At 43.1% G+C, this 19,741-nt stretch overlaps 1 protein-coding gene across 9 annotated transcripts in view; it reads left to right on the forward strand.

Moving 5' to 3' along the window:
• Positions 1 to 19,741, forward strand: part of Ctnnd1 (catenin delta 1) — a 56,822-nt gene that overhangs the window by 10,054 nt on the left and 27,027 nt on the right. For 5 of the 9 annotated variants that reach the window (XM_042675564.1, XM_042675567.1, XM_042675570.1 and 2 more), the window contains exon 2: positions 18,538 to 18,658. The exons of 3 other annotated variants lie outside the window; for them this stretch is intronic. The gene's annotated coding sequence lies outside the window, so the exon portion shown is untranslated. Of the gene's footprint in view, positions 1 to 4,284; positions 4,394 to 18,537; positions 18,659 to 19,741 lie in introns of all 9 variants that reach the window. One more of the 9 variants, XM_042675566.1, reaches the window with a different exon arrangement.

A 19,741-nucleotide genomic window follows, 5' to 3' on the forward strand; every position in this document is an offset into this window, starting at 1 on the left:
GCTTGCATAGCGTGCATGAAGCCCTGGGTTTGATTCCTCATTACCAAGTCATCGCCTTACTTCAGGCTCCAGAGACAGCAGCTGTTAATTGTTTTTGCTGAATTCCTCCTAAGTTGAGGCAGCTTGCCTCCATCTTTCTTCCATTGTAGAAGCTCCAGGAGAGCAGTTTTTAGTGAACAGAAGTAACAGCTAAGACCTTGAGTACATTTGTTGCTTTGATGTTTGTGATCACATGTTAGACTTACCACATTTACCTGCTGCTTCTGGTTTGGTTCATTTGACCAAAAAGTTCTTGCTAGCTTGTTTTTCTTTCTGTGTCTGTGTCTTATCCCTGTTTTCTTTCTTTCCCTTTTCTTTCTTCATCGGTTACCATGTAATTAATTAATTAATTGATTGATTAATTTTTGCCAGTCCTGGGGCTTGAACTTAGGGCCTCTTGCTGTACCACTTGAGCAGTAGGTCCACTTCTCCCTTTTTTGTGAGTTAATTAGAGGTCATTGTCCTTGGATCTCAGCCTTCTGAATAGCTAGGATTACAGGTGTGAGCTACCAGTGCCTGACTAATCATACCCATACTTCTGTTTTGCATATCAAGGGTGATGATCATCCCTGTTAAGTAACTGTCAGGCTCTGTTTTTCCCTTTCTAAATATGTATGCTTGGTTCCTTAAGGACTGTCAAAATATATATGCTGAGAAGCTTCGTTTGGTTGACTTTGGAGCTGGGGAAGAAGTACCAAGTGACTTGAAGGTCTCTGTCAACTTTGGATGGGAAAGTAAGAGGGTATTTGATTACCAGAGTATCTGTCTTTTGAATCACCCACTCTTCTCACTTTCCCTCTCAAGATTTCTGGTTTAGCTAGTCCCTTAGTAAAAGACTCTCTGTCTTCCTCTCTCTGTTTGGAGTTTTAACCCTGGTACTTGACCTGATTACCCTCTGTTCTACGTTTTAATTGTACCTCTCTAGTTGTCATTCTGTTACTCAATATCATCCTTGGGAGATGACCTCAATCAATAGTATTTTTCCCCCCTGAAACTGGGTTTTGAACTCAAGAGCTTCATGCTTGCTGAACAGGTGCTCTACCAGTCTGCCAGCACTCAGCCATTAGTTGAGATTGAGTCTCTGAACTTTTAGGCCCTGCTGGCCTTAAATCATGGTCTGCCAACTCCATCCCCTCATTTCTACTTCCCAAGTAGCCAGGATTACAGGCTTGAGCCACTAAACCTGCCCCCTTTTAAAATTTTTGGTGGTAAATTATTTGAATTTAGGATCTGGAGCTTCTTAGGCAGGGGTGCTATACTACCATAAGACACTTCCCTCCCCCCCCACCCCTAATTCTCTTATCTGTCAGGTTGCTATCTTGTTTTGGATGGAAAATACTCCAGGCAATCACAGAATCCCCAAGATTTTGAAGTACTGGTTGTGTTACTTCAGCACATACCGATGAGGCCAAGATGTTTGTAGTTGTCCTGAGAATGTGTCTTTTAATGCTGCTTAATTTTTTTTTTAATTTACTAAGTCTTCAGTGACACATGCTTCCTTATGGAAATGTTCATAAATTTTTTCCTCATGGAAATGTTCATAAACTTTGTGTGTGCTGTCCTTGGCACTTGAACTCAGGGATTGGGGGCTGATCCCTGAACTTCTGTGTTCAAGGATAGTGCTCTAACACTTGAGCCACAGCTCCACTTCCCAGTTTTTGTTTCTCTTTTGGTGGTTAATTGGAGATAGAGTCTCACTGACTTTTCTGCCGGGCTGTGAACCTTGATCCTCAGATCTCAGTCTCCAAAATAGCTAGGAGTAGAGGCATGAGCCTCTGGCACCTGGCTTCTATAGATTTTTGTTATTGTTTTGTTGGTGGTGGTGGTCATGAGGTCTAGGCACTGTCCTTGAGCTATTTTGCTCAAGGCTAGTGCTCTACCACTTTGGCCCACAACTCCACTTTTGGTTTTCTGATGGTTCATTGGTCTCACAGACTTATCTGGCCTGCCTTTGAATTGTAGTCTTCAGATAGTCAGCTTCCTGAGTAGCTAGGATTATAGGCATGAGCATCCAGCTTCCATAGACCTTTAAAAGACATTTTGCTACTTGCTTGTTCTTACTAAAACCTCATGTTAAAGTGACTTTCTTGGATAAGTGTTAGATTATCCTTGAATTGAGTTTCTGGTTATTTTTCACTATCCTACATTATCTAGTAGGCTAGAAACATCTAGTGGCCTCAAATGGTACATTTATGACTTTGGACTTCTTTTATGATACGCTATGGAACCAGTCTAATAATCTCTTTGTTCCTTGGAGGAAATTTTAACTAAGACATTTTAAAAGTAATTATGTTGCTTAGTCTGCAATGTAAACAGGAATATTTTACTCCTATAAAGCAACTCAGGAATCCTAAGAGGGTAGTGCTGGCAAGTGAGCTAGCTCTTCTAGGCTCTGAACTTAGAAACAGGATTTAGGACAGTGCTATGGCAGCCATGCTTATACACAATCCATGCTTTCAAAGAGCCTCTAATCTGTGCAGTGTAGTGATCTGAGCTGACTGGTGAGCAGTAAAAAGAGACCAAATAATGTATTTTGTAATTGCACTTTTTGTAAGAAAATGTTGTGGTTAGAGGGTTGTCAGGGATAGGTTACTCCAGTAGACTGCCAATAGACTACAATGAAGACTCTTTGAAAACATGAATTTCCCACCCCCTACTCCCATTCCCCCCTTCCAGAAATTGAGGTATGGGTTATTGAATGTTTTTCCAAAAGCTTCCCAGGTCATTTTGATCAATCACGTTTGAGTACCACAAAAACCTGGACGTTGGAATTAAGCTTCTCAAGTAGGTGGTTACTTAGAATGAGAAGTGGGAAAGACCACTAGTTCGTGTTAGGTAGCCATGGTGAGGATCTGGTTAATTTGAAGTGGTGTACCCCTGTGTCACTTGGTATTGTTTGAATATACAGATGTTATTTCTGATTGATTTGAAGGTTATACAAATACTTGGCATAGTAGAGAGAACTTGCCTACTAGGGCCAAGGGAAACTTGTAGACTATATCCATTTCCTCTCTCCATTTTGAAATTGTGGAACAGTTTCGGGAGAGGATGTTAGCATTGAAACTCAGCTGGACAATTTGTTTAGAACTGGACAGGAAAGGCCAATTTACTTCCTGTCTGAAAAGGAAGTGCTGGCTTCCTTCCCTCCCTCCTTGACTGACTAACTCTGGTCAACTTGGAATATGGGATGGGGGTAGGAGCTGGTTATGTTAGTACTCTTAAGTGGTTACTAGTGCTTTAAGAGACTTCCACCAGTGTTTATGTTTGGTTGCATAATATTTGCTACCCTTTTGTGTGTGCTCTTATTTCTTTTCTCTCTCTCTCTCTCTTTCTTTCTTTCCTTTCTTTCCGTCTTCCTTTCTGTCTTTCTTTCTTTCCTGCCCTGTATTAGGGTTGGCTGTTCAGGAAGTCTTCTAATCTCCCTGACATTATTTTTCAGTTTTGTATACACCTCCTTTATATTCTCTGATATTTAAAAATAGCCAAGGAGTTGTAGAGGGAAAAACTGTAACCCATTTGATCCTGAGGGGTAGGTTGTAGAAAGGAAAAAATAATTGGACAAGAAGGGAGTGAGGGTAACAAAGCTTTCTTATTTTTAACTTGAGCCAAGAAAGCATTCCAAGTGGGGCCAGTTGGCACTCTTCCTGCTATTTTAGTCCGGGCTTCTTCCTACTGACCAGTCAATTGTATTAAGTGTTTGATGTGAGTCTGAACTGTGGTCTCAGGGGGTGGGGGAGATTAAAGGGGATGGGGGTTACTTGGTGGAAACAGCTGTTGCCTTCATCAAGCCTGCTCCGTCACCCTTCTTTTCAGAGTATTTGGAGTGAGGGGTGGCTGAGGAGTTGGAACTCTGGCAGCAGATTCCCAGTAATTGTCATGTAGCAGGAATGGATTCTCAGGCGCTCTTAATACTATGTGGGATGTTGGCTAGTTGGAATGTAGCTACATTTTTTTAGTCACATTCTTTTCTCTGCCTCTCCTTGCTCTAATTCTTTTCAGTTTGGGGCTTGCTTTGGAGCATGACATGGGAAGGTAGATAGCAAAACCGATTCAACCTCTCTCGCCTCCCCCCCCCCCCCCCGCCCCCCTTAAATCCCTGGGCCCTCCAGGGATTTCTATGTTTTATTCCTTTGGTTGGCTTTTCCAAATGTATCTGGAAACAGCTAGAGATACAATTTGGAATCAGGACCTTTGGTAAAGTTAAGTTGGATTAATTTATACTCCTCATCCTTTTCCCTCCCTCAGACGCCAGGGTGACTAGTTCTGAGTCAGCACTCCCCTTCTGTCTCACCTTGCTCAGTTTGATGCAGAGAGCCTGCCTGCCATCCTTCAGGAGGGAGCAGCCTTAGCATTGGTATAGGTGTGTTCAGTTCTCTATTTGAGGTGTGTCTTTTTTAATATCTCAGTAGTCTTTCTCTTTAGGTGCTACTATTTTAGTTCTTAAATTGTTTTTATTAGCTTATGTTAGTTATACTAATATATATATATATATGTATATATATAATATACATTGTTACATCTTCCTAAGTTTCCTCTGTATTCCAGTCCATCTCACCCCCTCTTTCACAGTCTCTGTCCCTTCCTCCCCCCGTAATTTGTCTTTGTATGTCCATCTCACTCTGTGGTCCTTAATTGACTAATTTCTTTGGTCTTGACTGTGAGAGGGAGCACTGAGTAAGAATACTAACATTTGTAACTATATTTTCAGTATTCTAGGGTGGAGGGGGAAGGGAGTTAGTTTGATTTGGTGCTAGGAAGGAGATCATAAACTTGCTTTTGTGTGATTCAGTGACAGAATTTACAGTGGATAGGCCCTGCTGTTGAGTTCTGTTCTAAAGCATAATGTTGTTAGCTTTTTTTTTCTTTGTCTTGTTTTCTATCCTGCCCTAGAATAGCTGACTATTGTGTATGTTCCTGTCCTACCTCTCCACCTGGTTGTACCAGATCTAGATAAAAACTAAATCCTTCTGAGTTGTGCTATTTTATTTAGACTGAGCTTTTGCGTTATGTACTTCTTGTACTACATAGATCAGGATTTAGCCCTCAGTGCTTCTAGCAGGTCCAAAAAGTGGAGAGAGGAGAAGACTAGGATGAAGGAAGGGAGAAAAGCTAGGGGTATTTGTCTGCCTAGCAAAATGGAGGCTCCAGGTTCAGTCCTCAGTGTGGCATGTCAAAAAAGAAAAGATGAAGAAAGATGGCATAATTGCTTGGAATTTCTCTGATTGGAGAACCCAGGGAATTGAGAGACCATAGGGTAAAGGGTGTTTGGTCTTCCAGATTTTGAAGCTCTTTGGTTAATAGGACTTGACTTCCATCTGTATCTTTGCTTTTGGGACTTAAGGCTTAACTGCAGTGGGCTGTGCGAGATAATATTATTTAGTCCATTCTTGGAGTCAGCTAAGGATTCTAATTAGGAAGGGGACTCTCTGTCCCCCCCCCAAACCAGGCTGCAAATCTACAACCCAGCAGGAAAAGCTGAGGTCACTGTCCTGACCTCTTAAGCTGCTAAGACTTACAGTGAAATTCCTAGTGGCCCTCCTCCCTCCAGTTCTCTAGGGAAGTAGGGAACTTTGCCCCTAGCACTTGATAAACTGCCTGTCTGTTGGGTGGAGTCTGCTGCCATTGTTTGTTCTCCGTGGGGCCTGTTTTTGGAATCAACTCTTCGCTTTCAGGGAAAAGAGTTTGAAAGGCTTTAAAACCGTGGAAGTGAGTGACAGGATTGGTCCTACGGTAGCTCTCCAGGTGAGAAAATTCATTGACTTGGATCCAGGTTGGTGATCAGATTGCCACAATGAAGTTTTCTTGGGGATGTAGTTGCATTGAACAGAATAGCCACACTAGCTCTAAGATCCCTAGTGCACTGTCTCCAAAGTGAAGAAACTTGGCAAGTTGGAATCTTAAAAATCCCTCACTGGTTCCACTCTTAGGCCTGTACACACAGTGTCTGTGGATTCTTAAAGGCCTGAGCTTTGTCCTATGCAGTGTTGGCTTGGGGCAGGGAAGGAGGGTTGTTTTCCCTGAACATGATAAGGAACTGAGCTGGGTAAAGTGGGAGCTCTGGTTGGTGATTGGTAGACAGGATGCCCTGGAATGCAGTTGGCCTGCAGCCCAGAATCCAGCACTTTGTATTTGTTTGTTTCTGGGAGACTGTGGTCTGGTGCTACTGTGACAGGAAGTGAGAAAGCTGGGAGTGGGGGAATGGGAGAGGGGCGATGTCTTTGTGGTTCTCCTGTGAAATCTCTTTGTCCCTGAAGAGCAGCCCTGCCACCGAGCACCACTGAGAAGAGAGCAGTCTTTGTGTGTCTAATGGGTCTCCAAGCATCTAGCTACTCCGAGGGATTAGGGGGTGCAAGTTCTGACCATGGCCTTTTACATTTTAGCACTTGAGTTATATAAATGGCCTCGATCTCTTATCATTGGGGAGTTTACAGAGTTTTCTGTGCACTATTATTATTTATAGATGTCTAGGATTTCATTGAGGGAATTGTAGACAAAGATAAATGTTACATAATTTTCATGTAATGCACATAAATTGCAGGTTTTTTTGGGGGCCTGAAAGGAGCAAAAAAACAAACCAGGTACTGCTGGGACCCTACTGTTTTAGATTGCATTCTTCCAGGTGGCATTCTATGGGATTCAGATCAGAGAAACTCACCCCATTCTCTGATTTTCAGTATTGAGAGTTACTGGCAATTCTCATGTAACTGGGGAATGGTTGGGAGTTTCCTGAGATTTTTTTCTCCCCCTTAAACTCTAGACTGAGATAGCACCTGAACCCCTTTGTCCTCTTCCTCCTGCCTTCTTTTCTTCTTTGTTTCGTGTTTTCCCTACCCTCTATTCCAGCTGTGAAACAGGCATCTTTTCTCACTTTGTGGATTGGGTGGCTGAGTCCTCAACTTTTTGCCAAACTGGCTAGCCCCGGAGCACACTCACACAGACCGGCCTTTGATTGCCCAAGAGGACAGCTGCCCTAGAGGCAGATTGCTAACATACCGCCAGAACAATCCCTCTCCTCTGTTCTAATGCTGGCTAGCACCGGCTTCTGGGCTTCTAGTTCCTTCCCTTTCCCACCCAACTCTGATCTTTAGTTTTGGCTTAGTGAGATATCCCATTAAAAATGAGAGTGGGAAAATTTGTGATTAGATTTTTTTCCCCCCTCGGGTTGAGGGAGATCAAAGGATATGGCCTGTTGCCAGATTTCTAGAATCAGCTTGCCACCAGTTCAAAGGTAGGTGATTGGTACAGAGTATCTTTTTTTTTATTTGTTTATTTTTTCTTTCCTCCTGAGTACTTCTTCTTTATCAAAAGGGACTAAGTTGGAAGTAAAATTACTAGCAAGCTGTTCTTCCCCAGATTTTGCTTTTCAAAGGGAAGTAAGCACCTTTACATCTAAGTAGTTCTACTCAATCTTCTCTTGGTGATGTCCCCATTCACAGACTCTTTTTTTTCCTCTTTTGAAACAGGAGCCCATAATATAGCTTAGGCTAGCCTCAAACTTGGGATCCTCCTGCCTCAAATGTTGTCATTCCAAGGCTTGTGCCATCATGCCTTACTTAAAGGAGAGAGAGGGGGGCGGGATAGGGAGGGAAGAAGGAAGGAAGGAGGGAAGGAAGGAAGAAAGACACAAGTCTTTCTTTCTTTTTTTTTGTTGGTCGTGGAGCTTGAACTCTGGGCCTGGGCGCTGTCCCTCAGCTCTTCAGCTCAAGGCTAGCGCTCTACCACTTGAGCCATAGCACCATTCCCAGCCTTTTCTGTTTATGTGGTGCTGAGGAATCGAACCCAGGGCCTCATGCATGCGAAGCAGGCATTCTACACTGAGCCACCTTCCCAGCCCCACAAACCTTTCTTTTGTTTAACCTCTCTATTGAACTTAGAATGACTTTAGTCACTGGAAGAACAGACCATACTCCTTCTAATGTGTCAAGAAGGAACATAGAGAAGATTTGTGTTCTGACACAGTAGTCCACCACTTTGGTCAAGGTACTGCTTTTGATATGTTGTTTATTCATCATAGAAAGGGCCCATGATCTGGGCTGTGACCGAGGTGGCTTGTAGTCCTAGATGCTTAGTAGGCTGAGAAGGAGAATCATTTGAGCCAACCTTGGGTTTGAGACTAGCTTGGTCAACATACAGAGGCACATCTCAAGAAAGAAAGGTAAAGAAGCTGGAGAGGTCCAGCTCAAAGGAGATTAGGGACACATTGTATACATGTGTGAGAGTATTGCAATGAAACTCCTCATTCATTCATTCATTCATTCATTCATTCATTTATTTATTTATTTATTTATTTATTGTCAGTGTGGGGCTTGAACTCAGGGCCTGAGTGCTGTCCCTGAGCTTTTGTGCTAGAGGCTAGTGTTCTAGCAGAGCCACCAACACCCAGCAATGAAACTTCTCTTGCACAACAGATTTATGCTTACAAAAAGAAAAAAAAAAAAAAAAGATGGGCCAGGTGTTAGTAGCTTATGTCTATAGTCGTAGCTACTCAGGAGGCCGATATCTGAGAATCTCTTGTTTGAAGCCAGACTAGGCAGAAAAGTATCTGATACCTGAGACTTATCTCCAATAAACTACCAAAAAGCCACAAGTGGAGCTATGACTCAAGTGGTAGAGTGCTAGCCTTGAGCAAAAAAACTCAGGGACATCACCTAGGCCCTGAGTTCAACACTTGTACACACACACACACACACACACACACACACACACACACACACACGCCCTGAGTTCAACACTTGTACACACACACACACACACACACACACACACACACACACACTGGGATCACCTAGGCCCTGAGTTCAACACTTGTACACACACACACACTGGGCTGACATTAACACACACACACACACACTGGGCTGACATTACCACAGAGGTTATTGAGAGGATTACACTTAATAATTTATAATAATCTTTCAGATTGGAAGAAACATTTCTTCCTGATAACCTGTTCTGTAGCTAAAATGGGACATTTACTTAGGGAGAGAATCCCCCCCCCCCCTTTTTTTGTCGGTCGTGGGGCACTGTCCCTCAGCTCTTCAGCTCAAGGTGAGCGCTCTACCACTTGAGCTACAGCGCCACTTCCGGTTTTTTGGTGGTTTATTGGAGATAGGAGTCTCGGGGTCTCTCCTGCCCCGGCTGGCTTTGAACCGCGATCCTCAGATCTCAGCCTCCTGAGTAGCTAGGATTACAGGCATGAGCTACCAGCGCCTGGCTTCCCATTTTTTTTCTTAAAGGAGATGAACTCCAAACTGATGGAAGGGATGTCTTCTTGCTCCTTTTAGAACCTTGTAAATTTGGCTCAATTACATGCTTTTAATTTTTTCAGTCTATCTTCAAATGATGGACAAAGGGATGGGGGTAACCCATAGAGAGAAAATTAAGGAGTCTGGTGAAAAGTAGCCTCTTAAAAAAAAAAAAATGTAGCCAGGCAGCAGTGGCTCACTCCTGTATTCCTAGCTACTCTAGAGGCTGAGATCTGAGGATCGTGGTTCAGAGCCAGCCTGGGCAGGAAAGTCTGTGAGACTCTTACCTCCAATTGACCACCAGAAAACCTGAAGTGCCGCCGTGGCTCAAGTGGTAGAGCGCTAGCCTTGAGCTGAAGAGTTCAGGAACAGTGCCCAGGCCCAGAGTTCAAGCCCCACTACCAACTGTCCCTCCCCCCACCAAAAAAAAAGAGAGCTGAAACAGTTGGATGGCCTCTATGAAAACCTAAGGTTAAGCTTCATATTCTCATGAATATCTTTTTTTCCCTAGCCTAGGATGGGGAAGAATATTAGGTGTCACAGTTCGTTTTAGGATTTCTCTTTTATAACCAAAGAGTTAAACAGTACTTGCTCATCTCAATTATATTCTTTCTCATTTCCCATTGTGTACCTGACCTCCCTCTCTCCCTCCCTCCCTTGGCCGGAAGGAGAGGGCATTTGGCCTCTCCCTTTCCTCTAGTCTGACACCTCCCTGTTTTTTTTTTTTTTTTTTTGCCCCTCCCTCTTATCTTTATTTCCTTATCTGCCTCTCCCCAAAGTCCTGCTTTCTCCTTATAAGGCTGGGTAAGGCACCTTGGGCATGGCTGCCCAGTGATCCAATCCAGGTAAGTAATTCTGTGTCTCAGTCTCTTTAAGGATTGTGAGAAAATTCAGTGTTATCTGTCCTAGCCGAGGGCCTTGGGAAGGCTTGTGGGTAATGGGGGAGGAGAAGAAGGTGGCCTGTCCTGAGAGATTGGAAGGACTTGTTAGACCAGTCCTCGTGGCGCTCGCGCGTTTGTGTGTGTGTGTCTGTGTGTGTGTGTGTGTGTGGTGTGTGTGTGTGTGTGTGTGTGTGTGTGTGTGTGTGTGTGTGTGGTATGTGTGGTGTGTGTGTGTGTGGTATGTGTGGTGTGTGTGTGTGTTGCAGCTATACAAAGAAGCAGATTTTGTTTCCGTATCCTTTCTCTCCTGGGCCCCCTCACTAGCTGAGTGCCACACCCTTCCTTTGCTTCAAAGCCAGCCCAGCTTTAGCCATCTTAATATGTTGTAGTTTGGGTAGCTAGGAAAAGGAGTGTTAAGAAAGATGTTTTGGATGGTTATATGGTTTCTGTACCTACTAGACCATGATGGCAGAGTGATTTATTTTTTATTTTTATTTTTTAAGATGCTGTCTTTGTGTTGCCTACACTAGTCTCAAACCCCTGAACGTCAAGTGTTCCTACTGCCTCAGCTTCCTGTGTCCTGAGATTGTAAGGTTTGAACCACTGTGCTCAGCAATTTTGGTTGTAGTACTGGGGATTGAACTTGAAGACTTCCTGTTTGCTGGCACTGACTAAGCTACATTCCAAGCTCCTCCCCTTCCACTGCTCCCCCCCTTTTTTTGGGGGGGCGGTCGGTTGTGGGGCCTGAACTCTGGGCCTGGGTGCTGTCCCTCAGCTCTTCAGCTCAAGGCTAGCACTCTACCACTTGAACCACAGCGCCACTTCTGGCTTTTTTTTCTGCTTATGTGGTGCTGAGGAATCGAACCCAGTGCGTCATGCATGCAAGGCAAGTGTTCTACCACTGAGCCACCTTCCCAGTCCCACCCCCTTTTAAAAAAAAAAAAAAAAAAAAAAAGAGCCGGGCGCTGGTGGCTCACGCCTGTAATCCTAGCTACTCAGGAGGCTGAGATCTGAGGATCGCGGTTCAAAGCCAGCCCGGGCAGGAGAGACCGTGAGACTCCTATCTCCAATAAACCACCAGAAAACCGGAAGTGGCGCTGTAGCTCAAGTGGTAGAGTGATCGCCTTGAGCTGAAGAGCTGAAGGACAGCGCCCAGGCCCAGAGTTCAAGCCCCACGACTGACAAAAAAAAAAGAGAGACAAGGTTCTGCTTTGTTGCCCAACCTGGCCTTGAACTGTTGGGCACAAGCCATCCTCTTAACCTTCCAAGGAGGACTGACAGATATGTGCCAACTTGTGCCTGGCTTTTAACAATGACATCTCCCTCCACCTCTCCCTATGCCCCCTCTTAACAAGGGGTACTTGAAAATTTAATTTTTGGATGTTTACTTTAAATTCCTTATTTTCTCTGACACTCAGATCAGATAGAATTCATCACTCTTTCCCAAGAGGCAGGTAATTTGCCTTTAATGCATCAGAGAGATTGATGAGGAATACAGTGAGAACCAGTTCTTCCTTGTTAAAGCCAGACAGCTTTAGTCAGCCTTTTGAGTGCTTTCAATAGAGAAGTTGAGTCTAGCACAAAGCCCATTAACAGGGAAGCACAGAAGCTGCTAAGACAAGTCCATTTCCACAATCTAGGTTTTGTGACTGAGTGGTACTCAATCTCCATGATTGTGAAGTAAGCAGAGCTTTGAATCCTTTTGTTTTTCCTTTCTTTTTTTTCTCCACCACACTGTTTTTGCCTGGGCTGGCTCCAAACTGGCTCAAGCGACAGTCCTGTTTTAACCTCCTGGTTAGATCTGACTGCAGACACTACCACTGACTGCCCTCTTTAAATCTTTCTTTGAGGTTCTGGGAATTGAATTTAGGGCCTCTTGTTTCCTAGGTCAGTACTCTATCACTTGATCCATACCCTCAATCCTTTTGCTGTTAGACTTTCAAATGAGATCGGGCGCGTTCAGGGTAGTATGGCTGGAGACGCTGTTAGACTTTCAGATAGGCTCTATAGGTCACTAATTGCTGGGTGCCAGCCTTGAGATCTTCCTACTTGGCCTTGCTCCAAGTAGCTGGGATTACCAGTGAACACTACGAGTTTGTTTTTGAGGTGGAGTCTTCTGGCCTTGAACCTTGATCCTCCTGTCTCTACCCTTTTATAAAATCATAATGAAGGTCAGCTTCTGGGACTTGGGAGACTTGGGATAAGTCTGGAAGTGAGCCTTCCTGGTGAAATGAGAACTAAATTTTGTTCTGAAGGAGCTTTAGAAGGTAGTACCTCAAATAAAAGGGTGGGGAGGGTACATGAGACTTTGGACCGGCACTCTACCTGATAAGAAGCCCTAGAAAAACTGTTAAGGAAATTATTCTTTTGATTTAGAAACAAAATGGCAGTTTTCTTTGTGTGTGCTGGTGCTGAACAGGAATAGTTAACTTTGAATTTTGGGGCAAATCCTTTTTGACTTGAATTTTCTGCCATATAGTCCTGATATGATACGTGTACTATAATTTATTGATTAGTGTTCTGCAGTAAGCCATTCAGTGCATTAAAAAAAGTCCTTTTATATCCCTAGAAGACATGGAAATGGAGTTTTCTTCCCATTGCTTTTAGGAGAGCATAAATTTGTGGCATTGATTTTGATTTCATAATGCGTCAGTAGGAATGATGTAAGAGAGTTATATCTGAATCTGACTGCTAAAGATGAAATTTCTTTCCCAAGAATACAAAGCTAGGTGAGTTTTTGATTTTGCCATCTTAGGACAAATGCTTGCCCCTCCCCCTCTTTCATAATGGGCTCTTGCCTAATTCTGATCATAGCTTTGCATATGCTTTCCTGAACTGAATGGACATGGGAGACATATTAAAACTAAACCCCGAAAAGTAATAGAAATTGAATTAGAATTTTTTCCAGGCCTCCTAGTTTTTGGCAGAACCAGTGTTTGGACCCCTGGTCTTTTGACTCAGTCTGGAGTTTGATTTTTGTTTTTCTCATTAAGAGACAGAAGAATTTCTGTAGACTAAGGGGAACATGGGAGAGGGTGTGTGTGTGGTTTATCCCAAAGTCCTACCAGCAACATCAAAACACTGGTCCTTGTGTTCATAAGTAGTAATTACTACTACAGTGACATTAATAGCTTTCTGCTCATCAAGATCTTTTCTTTCTTTTCTTTTTTGGTGGTGGGGGGGAGGGGTCCAGTTGTGGGGCCTGAACTTTGGGCTTGGGCGCCGTCCCTCAGCTCTTCAGCTCAAGGCTAGAGCTCTACCACTTGAGCCACAGTGCCACTTCCAGCTTTTTTCTTTTTTGCTTATATGGTGCTGAGGAATTGAACCCAGGGCCTCATGCATGCAAGGCAAGTGCTCTACCCACTGAGCCACCTTCCCAGCCCTCATCAAGATCTTTTCAATCCTCATAAACTACCTTATGTATTTTCATTCCTCCATTTTACAGAAATAAGGCTGAATTTTGGATAGATTAGTGTTTTTTTTTTTTTTGTTTGTTTTTTTCTTTTGGTAGTGCTAGGAATGGAATTAGGCCCTCATCACTGAGTTGCATCCCCAGCATGATTATATGGTACCTTATTATATGGTTAGGTATTCATTAAATTTAGGATTTGAATTCAGCTAAATATGAAAACTTAGATTCTCTTACTTTTTTTTTGTTTGTTTGTGGGGCTTGAACTCAGCACCTGGTGCTGTCCCTGAGCAATTTTACACAAGGCTAGCACTCTTTGAGCCACAGCTCTACTTCTGGCTTTCTGGTGGTTAACTGGAGATAGAAAGAGCTGGGTTTGAACTGCAGTCCTCAGATCTCAGCCTCCTGGGTAGCTCGGATTACAGGCTTGAGCCACTGGTGCCCAGTCTGTCTTACTTTCTTTATCTCTCATATGAGGGCTTGAACTCAGAGCCTCAAACGTTTACTCCACTTTTTCTACTCATTCATGGCTTGTGTTCTACCACTTGAACCATGCCTCTAATCCAGATTTTTATTTTTGCTAGTTAATTGGAGGTAAGAGTCTTGAAGACTTTTCTACCCAGGCTGACTTTGAACCAAGTTGTTCAGATCATAACCTGAGTAGCTAGGAATACAGGTATGAGGCACTGGTGTCTGGCCCCCAAACTTAGTTTCTTAACCTCTAAGAATCATAATTCGATATTATATTTATATAGTTTATGGTGGCACAAAACCATCCCAGGGACTGTGGTTAGCATTGTCTAACTCTTTGAGTTGTCTGGGCCTTTGATTTAAGTTAACTGATTTTGGTTTAGAATTCTGATGACAGAGAGAGAGAGAGAGTATAAATGTCCTTGGGCTTGAAGGAGCCTGGGCTCTGTGAGCTTCTTTGGAAGCTCAAGGCTAGTGCTCTAACACTTGAGCTACAGTTCCATTTTAAGCTTTTTTTGTATTTAATTGGAGATAAAATTTCATGGAACCTGACACTAGTGGCTCAAGCCTGTAATCCTAGCTACTCAGGAGGCTGAAATCTGAGGTTCTCTGAAGCCAGCTGTGACAAGAAAGTCCGTGAGATTCTTATTTCCAATTAACCACTAGAAAATGGTAAGTGGCATAATGGCTGAAGTGGTAGAGTGCTAGGCCAAGAGTTCAAGCTCCATGACTAACAAGAGAAAAAAAAAAATCTCATGGACTTTCCTGCCCAGGCTGGCTTCAAACCATGATCCTCAGATCTTAGCCTCCTGAGTAGCTAGGATTACAGGTGTGAGCCACTGACGCCATACTTTTTTTTTTTTTTTTGTCGGTTGTGTGGCTTGAACTCTGGGCTTGGGCGCTATCCCTGCACTCCAGCTCAAGGTGAGCACTCTACCGCTTGAGCCACAGCACCACTTCTGGTTTTCTAGTGGTTTATTGGAGGTAAGAATCTCACGGACTTTCCTGCTCGGGCTGGCTTTGAACCTCCATCCTCAGATCTCAGCCTCCCGAGTAGCTAGGATTACAGGCATGAGCCACCCGAGATCTTTATTTATTTTTTTTAGGGGAAAAAAAGGGTAATTTATTTGAAAACATGAAGTGGTAAATCTGAAAGGTGTTGGAGCAGACTTATAAGATTTTCCTGACTATCTGCCAAAGTCAGTTAATGGCTTGCAGACTCTGGTCTGTAGTGTAATCTTTTTATGATGTGTATGGTGTGGAGAAGAGACTTCATCAGGTCTCTTGAGTTATGAGACTGTCCACTGTACATTGTCTGATACTTGGTTCTCTTCTTCTACTCATAGTTTCTTTTTCCTCTCATTTTTTTGTTCCCCCTTATTTATACATATGTAGACATGAATAATTCTTTAACTTAGAGAAAAATGGAGGGGTTGGGAAGGTGGCTCAGTGGTAGAGTGCTTGCCTTGCATGCATGAGGCCCTGGGTTCAATTCCTCTGCACCACATAAGCAGAAAAAGCTGGAAGTGGTGCTGTGGCTCAAGTGGTAGAGCACTAGCCTTGAGCTGAAGAGCTGAGGGACAGTGCCCAGAGTTCAGACCTCATGACCAGCAAAAAAAAAAAAAGAAACCTTTTCTTTCCCTCCTCTCCTATGATGGTTAGGGAAAAATAAAGCTCTTGACCATCTACCTTATTTCGACAAGATAGTTTAGAAAGAGAATGTCACCTTTAGAATGGCATGTATAGAACTGAGCTTAAATTCTAAATTTGCTATTAACTGTGGGACCTTGGTTACTTTTATCTCAATACAGTAATTGCAATACAATACTTTTGTTTGTAATTATTGTTTGAAATATAAAGCATTAATATTTTCCCCCCATGTTCCCATTTTCCATGGTAATAAACTAGTAAGGTCTCTTATAGAGACTCAAGATCTTTGTAATGCTGTGATGACTGTTGGGCATTAGAGAAGCACCTTCTGTCCCAGAAACACTGGGACTGAAGGTGGGACCTAGGTGGAACATCTTAGTAAACACAGCAGGAGTAGGAAAACCAGCTCATCTACTCTTTCGAACCCAGTTATGTTCTTGATCCAGTTAATTTAATCTACTGCTTCACAAAATACTTTGGATCTGAGACATTACCATGAAGTAATGTAATTGGAAGATTGAAACTAACTCTTGAAACAACTTAATACCTCACAATTGTATAATGTACATTATCTCACCCTATCCTAATAGCAACTCTGTGTTAGATTGAACTGGTATGATTTGTTGTCGGAGGTGAGGCCATGGCAGGAGCTTACTGCCATTGTTGGCTAGTGGCAAGAGCCAGGACTGGGACCAGACCCAGACCTCAGGGTTTCTTCTCTATCAGGCAGAAAAATCTCTGCAAATTTTTAGATTCAGGAATCTGACCTCAGCTGTGCTGTCTTCTCCAAATTAGAACCTTGTGGTCAGCTGTAAAGCCATGGAGATGGGGAAGTACTGCCTTCTCATGTAGAACTCTGCATATTTTCCTCAATCTTTCTTCCTAATTCTTGTTGTTGAATTAAAGTTGTGGGGGTAAAAAGTGGATCTTTATAGCAGGGTGACAATTCCTATAGCAGAGAGTGTTGTTTTTGTATGCCCCTTGGTAGTACAGTGGTGGTGGTAGTTTAAGCTTTTATGAGCAAAGAAGATTATAGGGTGGAGGCTGCCAGAGTGGTAACCAGTACTGGCCCTTTTCTAACTCAGTAACTGGAAGAATCTTAATTTGGGTCCTTTTGGTATGGAAGGTCATTTTATATAGTGGATAAGAGCTATGTACAATTAACTATAAAGTGAAGGAATGAGTTGAAAAGGGAGCAGTTGGGTGGAGTTTGAACTCAGGGCCTGAGTCTAAGCAGTGTAAGCTTCTGTTTTTGTTTTTGTTTTCTCAGGGCTAACGCTCGACTACTTGCAGTTTTTTGGTTGTTAATCAGAGATAAGAGTCTCAGGGCATTTCTCTTGATCTTTCTTTCTTTGTTTTTGTCAGTTGTGGGGCTTGAACTCTGGGCCTGGGCCTTGTCTTCAGCTCAAGGTGAGCGCTCTACCACTTGAGCCACAGTGCCACTTCCAGTTTTCTGGTGGTTAATTGAAGATAACAGTCTCACGGACTTTCCTACCGGGTCTGGCTTTGAACCGCAATCCTCAGATCTCAGCCTCCTGAAGTAGCTAGGATTACAGGCGAGAGCCACCGGCACCTGGCTCTTGATCTTTCTTGATCCTTAGATTCCAGCCTCCTGGGAAACTAGGATTACAGGTATGAGCCACCTGGCAGAGGGAGCAATTTTTTTTTTTTTTTTTTTAAAGACTAAGACTACTTACAAAAGAAAGATCTTGGAGCAACCTGTTGGAAGAAAGCAAGAATAGGAGTTGATAGCAATTGTGGGAGCTTAGAGTTGGTTAGTAGGGGTGTTGGGGGGTGGCACTGGATTTAGGGACAAATCAATTCGGAGTTTATTGGGTATCTCTGGATAGGATACTTTTGCTTGCTAAACGCTGCATATACGCCAAGGCAAAGAGGCCCAAGCTTTTGTGCTTGGTGGGGCTCTGGGGAGCGTGGGAAAGAGAACCTAAGCAAAAGGCTCAGCCTAGGCTAGTCCTCACATGTCTTCCCCACCAGGATTATTGCACTGGTTTCTCAATGTCTTTATGGGCATGCTGGGACTGGGTTTTGAGGTTTCTGCCTTAAGGGTGGGAAGGAGGGGGAAGGGCATCTGACAGCAATTCTTTTCTTTTTTTCCCTCTCCAGTTTGGTTTTTTGTAAACAGGAGATATTTGGGTGTTTATCCATATTCTAATCCATTATAGTTCTTTGTGGAATTACAAGTGGAGAAACTCAGGCACATTAATAGAACCTAAAACTATATCCAAGCCTGGTGCCCATGGCCCATGCCTACAACCCTAACTTCTAAGGAAGCAGAGTCCTGGAACAACAAGATTCAAAACAACAAAGGGCTTGGAATGTGGCTTAGTGGTAGAGTGCTTGCCTAGGGTGCGTGAAGCCCTGGGTTCGATTCCTCAGCACCACATAAACAGAAAAGGCCAAAAGTGGTGCTGTGGCTCAAGTGGTAAAGCAAGATTCAAAACAAGCCCAGGTGGAAAATTTTGTGACTCCTTCTTTAATAAATAAGCAAAAAGCTGGACTGGAGGGGTGGCCCAAGTGGTAGTATCCTAGCCATGAACCATGAAAGCCAAGCAAGAGCTCAGGATTCTGAGTTCAAGTACTAACAAGAATACACAAATAAGTCAAATAACTAATAAAAGATATACATAAGCCTCCATCTAAAGCCCAAATATCTGAACAGAGTAAAGTTCAAAGAGCAGTTGTCACAGTAAGCAATTCTAAGTCATATTTTAGATGATTACCTCTCCTTCCTAATACTTCCCCACACTCCTCTGAGGTGTTTATGCATTGGGTATATTTTATTTTCCTCTCATTCCCATTTTTCCTTCGCGTATTTCTGCAGCTCTCTCCTTCCTGCTTCCTCCTTGCTGTGGTGGCTGGGATGCATCTTCCATGATTCTTTTGAATCTAGACTGGGCTGGTCTCTGTGTTAAACCAATCAGTTACGACCCTTCTTTTAACAGGTGTGTATGGAATATATGTTTATTAAGAATAAAAAGAAATCGAAGTGCCTTTTTTTTTTTTTCAATAAAAGGATGGGGAGTAGGGGAGAATTATTTCCTAGCTTGCCTTTCAACTGAATGTTTTGAACTGATCATGAAAACCCCTGAGTCTAATAGTATGATCATCATGCCTATTTATTAACCATGGGCTGTTTCTTAATATAAGGACTGGAGGAGCTCTTTGTTTCTGCATAAGTAGCGTTTTATTGTATCTTATAGCACTATAAACTGTCTAGATACATGGATACTTTGAGTTGGAACATGTGAAAGGGGAAAGAGTCTATTTAGAGCTTTCTGCAGGATTATAGAGACATAGAAGTTCCAGCCACTGAGGTGTACAGGTTGGGAACTGAACTACTTTCCATCGTTAGAGTTTGAGCCCAGTTCCCTGTTCCTGAGAGCTAAAGGTCTCTGAAAATACTCATTTTTACACATAGAGTGTTTTGTGATTATATGGCTCTCATGTCTCAGTTAAGACATGCATTTTGCCCTTAGTATTGTAATATATATTACAAGGTAGAAAGACCCCTCTTTATAAATGTATGAAACATGAAAGTCTTAATTTTGTCTTCTACCTTTGATGATAGGCTATTATTATTATTATTAATTATTACCATTTCCATTTCTCAATTGGCCTTTTAGTTTAGCATATTAACTTAGTGTGTTTTGCCACTTCTGCAGTAGTTTCAGTGTTGAGATTTGGGGAGAGGAAGAGTAATCTGTCTGTATTGCCCCATTATCTCTCAAAGTGGCTTGTCCCTCCCAGGCAGGAAGCCAAGTGCCTGTTTATATCAGGGAGTTACAACTTTGAATAAACTGATGCCCGCAGAATCTTCCAGGAAAAGAGAGCCTAATTTTAATCTCGCATCACGACTACAGCCCGCAGTCACACCGTCCCTGGCCTACCCACAGTGTAGGGGCCTTTCCTTCCCACGGATCTGTGCGGTGAGGTGGAGAAGGCGCTGGTGGGCAAAGGCCATCCATCATCCCTGCTTGAGCAGACCCTGGTGGTGGTGGTGGGCTCCCAGCTTGGTGGTGGTGGCT

Source organism: Dipodomys spectabilis, unplaced genomic scaffold (genome assembly GCF_019054845.1).
Source record: "Dipodomys spectabilis isolate Male_0828 unplaced genomic scaffold, ASM1905484v1 ptg000030l, whole genome shotgun sequence".
Classification (NCBI taxonomy): domain Eukaryota; kingdom Metazoa; phylum Chordata; class Mammalia; order Rodentia; family Heteromyidae; genus Dipodomys; species Dipodomys spectabilis.